Below are 10,162 nucleotides of genomic sequence, written 5' to 3'. Positions count from 1 at the left end.
TGGCTGGTTTGAGCTGCCTGCGGCTCTGGGACAGTCCCCCCCCCAGCGACCCAGGGTCCGTGCCGCAGCGTTGGGAAAGGGGGAAAGGGGCAGTGGCCCCGGCCCAGCGGGGCCGGGAGGCTCGGAGCCCCCCACCTTCCAGCAGGCGAGCTCCGACCAAAGGGGAAATCCCGCCTTTCTGTGCGGTTTAAATATGTAAATTGTGAGAAGCGTAATTGGTCTTAAAGACTGTCCATCAACTCAGGGTCAACCCAACACATACAGCCATCTACACTGTGCACTGGCTCTTTGGAGTCTGGACAGACTGCAGTATTCTCAAACATTCTTGAATTATTTTTTAATTTCTTCAACAGTTAATTCTTGGTCTGTATCCTGATTCACTGAGTGCTGTACATCTCTTAAGTCATGCATGCTAATGATCATCTCCTCTGGATTTTACAGCTAGTACTGGTGAAAGATGAAACCCCAATATTGCCTATTATACTGGGGCTACAGTCAAATATTAAAAGAAAAAAACCCCTTCAAGATGACATCTGTTGTAGGCAAAGTTCATATATTCCTTCATGAAAATTCAACTACATAAAAAAAAGACTTTGCAATAGATGGAGGATGATTCACGCTTAAATATACAGCTGAAAGCCACTCAAAATTCTCTCTTTTCTCTACTTCCTGCTGTTTTATGAGTCCAGCGAAAGAAGAACTATGATTAGTGATAATAAATTTCCATTTTCTCACCTTGCCCTTCAGCATTTCATCAGAGATAACAGTAAACTCTGGTGCTCTTTTGACATCACACAAATAGCATTCCCGGGCTCTCTTCTCCTCTCTCCAGCCTGGTTTATCTTTCACTGCTCAGCAAATCTTCACACAAAACTAATGTTTAGCTGCAAAAAAGAAGGATATGGAGGGTATGAATGAATACAGAAAGTAGCAAGATTGTTGCTGAATGGCCCTTTTTGGAGAAATCGTCCCCGTTACAGTGGTTAGTGAGCAGCTGCTTCCCAGCTGAGATTTATCAGCTAAAGAAAAGGTGATACACAATTTAGCAAAAGCCGTAGAGGCTGTGAAAACTGGAGGGCTTCTTTCTGGCTGTACACTGGAAGTGCATGAGCCTAGGCATTTACATCCCAGAAAAGGTTGCCAGGGTGTGTATAAGTAGCAGACCTGCTCCCCGCAGCTCCCACTGGGAACAATCTCCCTGCAGTGAAGGGATGATGCTACTGAGTGCCAACTAGTAGAAGAAAGCAAAGCAGAAGGCCTGAGGCAAGTGCCCAGACTGATGTCTAGCACAGTCTCCTGTATCACTGAGCTGCAGGAATAGGTCAGAAACTTGAGAGAGAGACTGTAGCACTTCTATCCAAAGTAGCAAGTGCTTCCTTGGACAATCCCTGACTTAGAGCTGTTGTTGTACCCTTTTCTCTTGATCACTTCAGTCCCATGGTTACTTTGGATAACATCCAAAGCCAATCTGTGACTCCTGTTCCACCTATGCAATGCCTCAGGCTGAGGTGGAAGCTGGAAAGATATTTGGATCACAGGAGAGGGTTGGGTGCTATTGAAGTCATCCCTATCTTCCCTTTTGAATGCCTGCAGCACCAAATGAGGTGGGACCATCCTTACATGGACTCATGTCTTCATTATGTGTTTCTGAGGAATGTGCTGTAATTCAGAATGAAGTAATTGCAGTTTTGTGGGGGAAGATTAGCCTCCTAAGACCCAACACACCTCCAAAGCAGCCATGACTGGATTGGGTATGAGTTGGTGGCATATGACAGTGAGTTGTAGAAATGAGATGGGGAGTATCACACTCATGTAGTTATCCTATAGAAACCATGGAAGAGAAGAACTGGGGCTAGGACCCCACAGACAGGAGAGCCAATGGAGAGAAGCGGGCACACATAAAAGCCATTGCCCAGAACAACCCAGGACTAAGCTCTGTTTTGTGCAACACAAACATCTTGCTTACACTGCCAGTTGAAATGGGAGGTTTTGGCTGCCAGAAGCAAAGAGGCAAATACAGAGGAGTTTTCCTAATTATTATGCCATTTGGTTTTCACGTGCCTATGAGTTTCCCAGCAGGGCGTGATCTTCAGGGAGGATGCTTGATGGGGGTCCTGCAAGGCTCCAGCCCAGGAATATGGTGGTAAGGGCAGCCATGTCAAATATGCCACACCAAGCATGAGAAGAAGGATGCCAGCCAGGAACTATGAAAACTACTTTGAAGTTAAGTCCAAGGGGGGTTTGTGCCTTTCTTTCATGTTGCAGGATCTTCTGGCTTATGAGGTTTTTATGATTGCTCTGATAATTGAATGATTCTCAGTGGAAATAAAAATGTTATTTACAAAAATTCCTTACAAAAAAAAGTGTCAATTAACTGCCAGATCTTTTTCTACATCATACACTGCAATCACAACTACCAGAGCACAGATTAAAACCAAAGGCCACCCCTGCAGATACATGGGGAAAATCACTCCAGGTCTCTTGCAAATTGCAATTTCGCAAGCTGGCAACCCACCAAAGCACCCCAGCTCAGGTCTGGCCAATAAAAGCACAGGAACAGCTTTTTCATGTCTGTCTCTACTAAAGTTTGGTGTTAATGGAACAGAACATTCCAATAACCTTTTAAAAGGTTGTACTAATTCAATTCTTTGGGTTGGAGAGAGCCAAGCTGCATTAATCTGGTTATTGGATAATAAGCAAAAGGAGTGACATGGAAGGGAGCGAGGTGGTGGTTTAAGGTGTTTTCATGTAGCAGTTGGTATAAAAAGACAGATGAGCTGAAAGGTGGGAGGTTTAGCTTGCTGACAGGAGACAGACACCCACAAAGTTGTGTTCTCTCCCTTGCATGACCAGTCCCTGAGCCAGGCTGCACCTGTGTAGCTCCAGTACTATCATCCTGGGATGAGAGGGATATGTGGGGATGAATAATTCAGCTGCAAATCAGCTCTCCAACTGCACTGCAATTTTTTTCCTGGGATGCTATTTTTAATTTAGATACTCCCACGTGTGTGTTTGGTGGATTAGAGGCATATGAGAAATAGAAGAAGGTGGCTGATGCAGGCAGGTAGCAGAGCCTGGGGGTGGCAGGGGTTGAGCCAACACTGGCCTAGAGCAGGTCCAACGCCATCTCCCTGCCGAGGGCAGCATGGGCCTGAGCACCTCTGAGCCCTACTTACTTTGGTGGGCGCTGAAAAAGCTCAGCACTGCTTGCTTGGATTTAAACCCCTGTGTTGGCCATCACAAAGAAACAATGCAGGTGCCTGTTCAGTTATAGCCAGAGCTGGATGTCAGGGTATCTGGGTTCAGTTTTGAGGTCTGCTACTTATCTCCTTTCCACAAACCTTGTAAATCCTCTCTCTTGTAGTTCCAGATTTGTTAGTGGAAGAATTGTTACCACTGTTTCCTTTGGTCTGCCTCACTTTCCTCTGGGGAAGAAACCATCACTGCTTGTTTACAGCTACAGAAGATAACTCAGGTGAGAGCCTCTTCCCCGTAAGGTGGCGTCTTCCTATGGTATTTTTTAATCACAAACATCAAAAGGAGAGAGTCATCAAAATGGTTTAAGAGGAAGTAGAAAATTTTTACCTGCAGCAGCTCAGTGAGGAGATGAGGGACTGTAGGATACAATGGAGTGGAAAAAGCTGACTATTTGGGCAAATGCGAAACTATCATTACATGCTCATCTTTGTGAAAATCCAGATTTCTGGAAGAGCTTGGCTGGCATTTTGATTTGTTCACTAGTTCCTACAGACAATAAAAACAAAGATCAATCCATAAAGAAAATCCTGTAATGTCTGAGAATCTTTCCTTTTACCCCTTTCTGTGCATACAGTATCCAGTCCATTACTAATAATAACTGCTTTTACAAAGTCTAGAGTACTCTGGCAGATCCCTAGCTGGTAAAGGCATTCATGTCTTCCTGTGGACTCAAGGGAACTGACGTTTAGAGTAGTTCACTCCTTGTTAGGTTATACAGAGTCTCAACTGTTCAGCTCTAAATCACTGCATATGGGGAACTTCTTAAAAATGAGATGAGGGAAGTATTTGAAAACCAAAATTTAATTAGCTATTGTGAGATCATTCCACAGATTACGGCTAGGGTTGTGGAAAGTGCCCATGCTTTCAAGGCATGATGCACTGTGCTACCCCTTCTCAGTATCTAAATAAAGGTCTAATTTGTAAAAAGCCCTTTATTTCTTACTCTAATTCTTGATCTTTGTGGTCAAGAAAACCATGGACTATTCCTTAATTACTCAATTCTTTGTCAGTAAAGTTACATGCTGCACCCAGATTTTGGGGGGAAGACAGCAAAACAGAAAATGTTGTGATGTAGCAGTGATGAAGAAGCCAGCATCCTTTGCAACAAAAATTTCATAACTAACGCTTCACAAGGCCTGGTGATCAGTTTTGACTGACCTGTGATATTCATGAGACTGGGACAAAAAAAACCCATTCTCAGTTACACTCTGTTCAGAAAGTAGGTAATTAGCCAAAGAGTTCAATGTCTAATAAGCTCCATTTATCACACACCTTTGGCCTCCTGGCTTCTGGGAAAAACAAGTACCAACAAGTAGACACCACATGGTGGCTTCTCACACCAACATTTTACAAAGAGTAGCTGCAATTTTAAAACACAAAACAACATGCCAGACAAAGGTTTCTCTTTCTTTCCTAAAATATGAATTTAATCTCCAAAAACTACACTTGCCTGCAGTCCCTAAAGAGCAAGTCTACAAGCATTGAAACAGAATCTGGCTCGAGACTTGGAGCCCTTGGAGGCATTAAGGCAGGAATGAATTGCTTTATATCATTAGAAAGCCAAGACTGTCTACTTTCCTGTGGAATATAAAGCATTCTGTTTGCAGCTGGTACTTCGTAAGACACTGAGCCATAGCACTGACCCAGTGCATTTTGCATATGCACTACAGACCATTTTAGAGTTTGTAAATCATTATCAAAAACTTAATTATCTTCTTTTCTCTAATGGCACATCCAAAGGCATTATGCAGATTTCATAGACATCTTTTTACCTACCTAATTCTCCATCACGCCTTCCAGATTTTTGGAAAGATGTTGGCATGTAAATGTTGCTTTCTAGTTTTTCTTGTCCAGTTGTGTCAAAGCTCAGATGAATAGAGAGACAGCCATCATCCAGCTTCCAACCTGTGAATAAGCTGTAGTACAATCACTTGGTAGCCTTCTATCAGGACAGCATGCTGTCAGGCACACCGTGTCCTGCAGTGCAGAAACTGCTGCTGAATAATTGTCCACAGTGTCCCGTGGGAAGTGCCCTGTGTTGGATTAACACCTCGGCCTCAAGCAGGCAAGTACAGGTTTGGGTTTAAACCCTTGATTTAGGACAGAAGTGATGAGTACTTCAATGGAAGCCCGAAAGGAGTAAGAAGTACTCCTCAATTCTTCTGTCCTGCTTTATAAAAACAATGAGTTGTTTTTAATCCACATACAGCAAAACACTCTAATAAAGAACAGGCACTAAATAGCCTGGACAGGCCTTAAGAAATCTTAGCATTATGTTCATGTAAAAGCAGTGCTAATGTGGGATGGTGATCCTAGTTGTCAAGCTACCTTCTAATCTTAACTCCTCTAGTGGGCTTTTGCATGTTAAAGAGTAGAAAACAATATTTAAATTAACATAAGGTTAACAGTGTAAGTATTTGGTTTGCAAAACATATGTAAAAACTGCAAACACTACATGCTCCACTTAGACTTGGGAGTGTTAACAAGAAAAAATGCATCCAAAAAACCTTTAGAAGTAAGAATCAAAAGTACGAATCTGACTGTATAGTAACATACAGAGTACCTGAATGGTTTTTTGGTATTTTGTTCATTTAATGCAAAGTCTTTTTGACAATTTCAAGCTGAATTAAAAAAAAAAAAATGGAATGCAACTACTGAAGCAACCCTGTACTTCTCATGTAGGACACAATGACAGGAAACACAAACAGGTGACCGCAGCATCCCTCTAGGTCTGCATAACTAGAAGTGAAAATTTCCTTGCATTCCAAAATAAAACTCGGCATGGTTTATTTATGGCAATGGAATCTTTAATGAGCCATACTCTCCAAAGACACACTCTCAACTGTTAAAAGAAAAGTTGCACTCATTTAAAAAGTCTTATATTGTTGAAATACAACTACTTAACATTTAAAATATATTTTCTAATTTTACCTATATAATACAAATCTCAAACATATTCTATTAAGAAGCAATATACTCTCAATTTTCGTATTCCGGTTCTGTGACATCTTTTCCTATAATGTCAACTACAAAGAGAAAATGAGTGGCAGGTTTCATAACATCAAATCCTGAAAAGGAGGTGTTAATTGGTATCTAAGAATTGCAGTCCACAGAATTCAAAAGTCCTATTAGTTATCTAATCATTTAGAAGCAAGAGGATTTCTACCTAGTACCAATGGATTTGAATAGCATATGCATCATAGCTATCAACCAAGACAATTCTATGTAATGGACATAATATATGTGTAGTTTACATGGCATTAAAAATATCTGTTGATAGTCACATTGATAAATAAATAAAAATTAGAAAAAAAGAAAAAGAAAAAAGAAAAAAGTTAAATCATAGTAAATGATCACTAGGAAAGACCGCCAGACATCAAACAGCATCCACAATGCTTTAACAATCCTGTTTTTCTTCCTTTCCAAAGGAAATTAAATTAAAAATTCCTTAAACTGGATTCAGAGATGCAAATAGTGCTAATGAAGAATATAAGGTATCTGCAATTGCATGAGACGGCAGGGGACCATAATAACATCATAAGTCTCCCAGCTGTAGTACATGCAATATCCTAAAGCAGCAACACTCTCTGCTGGACTGTGAGCAAGCAGTCCCCGTGTGCATCATCCTTGACATAGTGGCTTGCTGGGTCCAGTATCTAGTTACTCTTGTGCTGGTTCTGCTTGGGCTCCTCCAGCTAAATAGCCTTCACCATTCCCAGATCAGCAGCCAGGTTGGGACAAAACATCACACTCAACGTTTCGTGAAATTTCTCATGCTCACTTCTCATGCACTGTTGGCTTTTCTGCCTGTCCATGCATCACGAGAAGCAGCAGATTGGTAAAGGAACATAAAATATTAATTTTAAAGTGCTGAGATGTCCTGCAGCTTTCACAACAGTCCATGATGGCCAGAGGGCACAAGTGAGCGAGGCTGACAAAAGCTACCCTGGGGGGAGGCCAGCTCCCTTCTTGGTCTCTTTCTGTAGTCAATGGAAAGAGCAGGATCTGACTTAAGTACGCTGTGTTGCCACTGGATGAACTTTTTCCCTTCATGTAAAGCCTTCCTCAGCTAAAACAGGCCCTGATGAACATTGTCCCCACCCTCACGCCCAGAATGGGCTCCACAGGGCCCAAGGTAGGGTTCCCACACACCGCTCCTCACTGGCCTGGGACAAAGTGACACATCCGATCTGGGTACCTTAGGTATAAAAAGGGCACAGTGTGCTAGCACAAGAAAACAGTTTATACCCTGAAGCACTACCTACTTTATCACCCTGAATGCAAGGAGATACCATGGCTCAATTGTAAAAAAATGGTAATAAGGAAAAGCACTGACTCACCACCCATAACCATCATTCCCAAGGTTAGCTCATTCTTGAGTAAACAAGAGATTTTCTTTCATCAATAAAGTACGAATCAAGGTATATCCTGTGCTGAAATTGCATGTCCTTTGCTTGAATTTTCTTTTTGGAACAGGAAGGCATGGAACATCCCCTCCTGCCTGTCTCTAGCAAGTCATTTCAATGGGAGTAAGAAACGCTGAGCGAGCTTATCCGGTACATCTGGTATGCCTGCAAGCCATGCTGGCAGTTTTGCTGAAAAATGTGCAGAAGAATCTTCCCCCGTTGGAATGTAAATTTTCATTTTTATAAAAGCATAACGAGTTCTGAAGGGGTAGCAGAAAGTGATTTACAGAAATGCCAACTTTGCGTTACATATCTATGAGACATTCAGGATTCCCACTGTAATCCGGGATGGATAGCATGGCTGTATCTGCCTTACTTTGTGATTCCAAGCTAAATCCCAGCAAGCAAGGACCCTGTTTAAATGTTATTTCCCAAAGTAATTTACAATTTTTCCAAGGAAATAAGGACTTGGGTGACCAGTATTTCCAGAGGCCACCTGCATTACCAAACCTAGACCAGGCCCTAGCATTCCACAGAGATTGTGCTGTTAATGGGCTGAATTCTGTCCCAAAAGTTGCTAGAGTTATTGGAGGGAGGAAGCTGTTTCCACTCCTCTAGAAGATTGTTAGAGGACCTCTCTGATCCAGTAACGAGAACCTGCTCTTTCTATCCAGTCTAAATGTGGTATGGTTATTTGTGGTTTTTTATTCTTTTCCTTAAATAAGAAAAAGTATATCTTCTCTGTTGCTGGTACTAGGCTAACCAATTCTTAGAAAGAATTCAGTATCTTACCATTGTCTTTATTTTTTAGACTAAGCAGCACTTCATGCCATCTCTCATATGATCTGCTTTATTTGTTATCTGCATTTGTTGCAGATTAGTTAATCTTTCTCAGAAAAATATGGCAGCAGTCGTGTTGCAGGTGTGCATCCACCCAGGCCTTCTACAATGAAGGTTTCACTTTCTGCTGGAAATACCTTGTCTGATGTATGCTACGGCCACAAACACCTTCCTCATGAGTTCATCCTATTGTCGATTCACAGTCCCTCTGTGATCATCTGACACTCAGAGGTCTCTCCACCGGAGTCATCTCTTGTCTCCCTTAGAGAAATTCCTCATTAACCCTGAAGTGCATGCCCTGACATTCTGTTCTAATCAAGCAGCTATTCCCACTCAGCTGTCAGAGTCAGAAAGGTTTTAATAAATGATAAGTCTTACATGTTAGCTATGTCCCTTTGTGGAGGCCGATGGGTCTGCTGGACAAAGAACGAAAGGAGTCCTACGGTGGGGTAAGCACTAGGTTCCTCTCCAGCTTATGGTGACTGAAAGGCTTCCTCCAGAATGCTTTGTTCTGTTATGTTTAATGTAGCCCAGCTCTGCTCCCCTGGTTGGCTCCATTGGCCGCCACAACCCTTGTTACCTGATACGCCCTCAGAGTTCCTCTATTGGTTCCCTTACCCTGGACTCCCCATTGCTCTGCCCCGGGACTTCTCTGCAACCTTGCACGAGTGCAGATGCATTAAATCTCTCCTGTAGAACCCTATATGAAAACTCTTCTTGCTCATTCATCGTCAGACTTTTTTAGCTGGCTATCTGGTGTGTGTGTGCCAGTGTGCTGGCTGCACCGAGAGGCTTCCTTGAAGGTGCTTTTGGGAAGGTCATGGCATGTTACCATCTAACAGAACCGCGACGCCCCTTCAGATTTCAAGAGCCTGCTGACTTCATATGGTAACGTATTTAATGAAAATATTACCACCACTGATCCTAAAATTGACCCTTGAGGAACTCATTGTAACTTGTCTCTTGACTGTCTTTTCTTTCTCTTCCTCTGCCCTTTCCCATTGGTCAGTTCTTCCCCACCTTTCATGTCGTCTGTTAACCCCCGCCTTCTTTTGCTCCATTAATATTTTCCCATTTAGGAGTGTATCAACTGCTCTGCTAAGGTACAAATGAGATTTACCACATTTTCTGTTTTGGAAAATCCATTATCTCATTTAAGGAAAGCTATCAGATTATTCTGGCACCATGCCCCCTTGGTAAAACCAGGCTCCTTTCATCTTGTTTTATGCCTAACTAGAAAGAACAATTTAGTCATTCTTTCTCCTTTGGTAATTTTACCATGTATAGAAATACAGAAGAAAGTAGAGGTAGATCACATCCACTTCCATCTGGGGCATGTTGGTAAGCATATACATAGAAAACACCTGTATACATATGTGTATGTGCATATGAGTATTATGTGTTATATATACACATGGACAACGTATACACATACATGTAAATATTTGTACACAACAACTTCCAAGCTGCACTGAGCTTTGTAAGGGAATAGTACCATTTTCACTTGTCCAGACAATAAGGATTAATTAATACTCCTTAATTTTAAGACTTCCAGATATTTTCCTCCTTTTCCACTTCTTCTTCTGGAGCCAGCTGACAGCCACCTAGACAAGCCCAGTGTGCAGGATGGTTTTACCCAGCACTCAAACTGTTTCCTG

At 42.1% G+C, this 10,162-nt stretch overlaps 1 protein-coding gene and 1 long non-coding RNA gene across 4 annotated transcripts in view; one reads left to right on the top strand and one right to left on the bottom strand.

The window, feature by feature from the left end:
• Positions 1-7,728, bottom strand: part of LOC108446804 — an 11,328-nt gene extending 3,600 nt beyond the window's left edge. The window contains exons 1-3 of the long non-coding RNA XR_001862107.1: positions 5,035-7,728; positions 3,586-3,744; positions 259-884 (exon numbers count right to left, since the gene is read on the bottom strand). This is a non-coding gene — a long non-coding RNA (uncharacterized LOC108446804). The remainder of the gene's footprint in view (positions 1-258; positions 885-3,585; positions 3,745-5,034) is intronic.
• LARS2 (leucyl-tRNA synthetase 2, mitochondrial) overlaps positions 2,069-10,162 on the top strand; it is a 97,213-nt gene continuing 89,119 nt past the window's right edge. For 2 of the 3 annotated variants that reach the window (XM_017734489.1, XM_017734487.1), the window contains exon 1: positions 2,069-3,475. The gene's annotated coding sequence lies outside the window, so the exon portion shown is untranslated. Of the gene's footprint in view, positions 3,476-7,734; positions 7,824-10,162 lie in introns of all 3 variants that reach the window. The other variant, XM_017734488.1, reaches the window with a different exon arrangement.

Source organism: Corvus brachyrhynchos, unplaced genomic scaffold, assembly GCF_000691975.1.
Source record: "Corvus brachyrhynchos isolate BGI_N302 unplaced genomic scaffold, ASM69197v1 scaffold94, whole genome shotgun sequence".
In the NCBI taxonomy this organism is placed as follows: domain Eukaryota; kingdom Metazoa; phylum Chordata; class Aves; order Passeriformes; family Corvidae; genus Corvus; species Corvus brachyrhynchos.
This window is presented reverse-complemented; position numbering and strand designations above follow the sequence as displayed.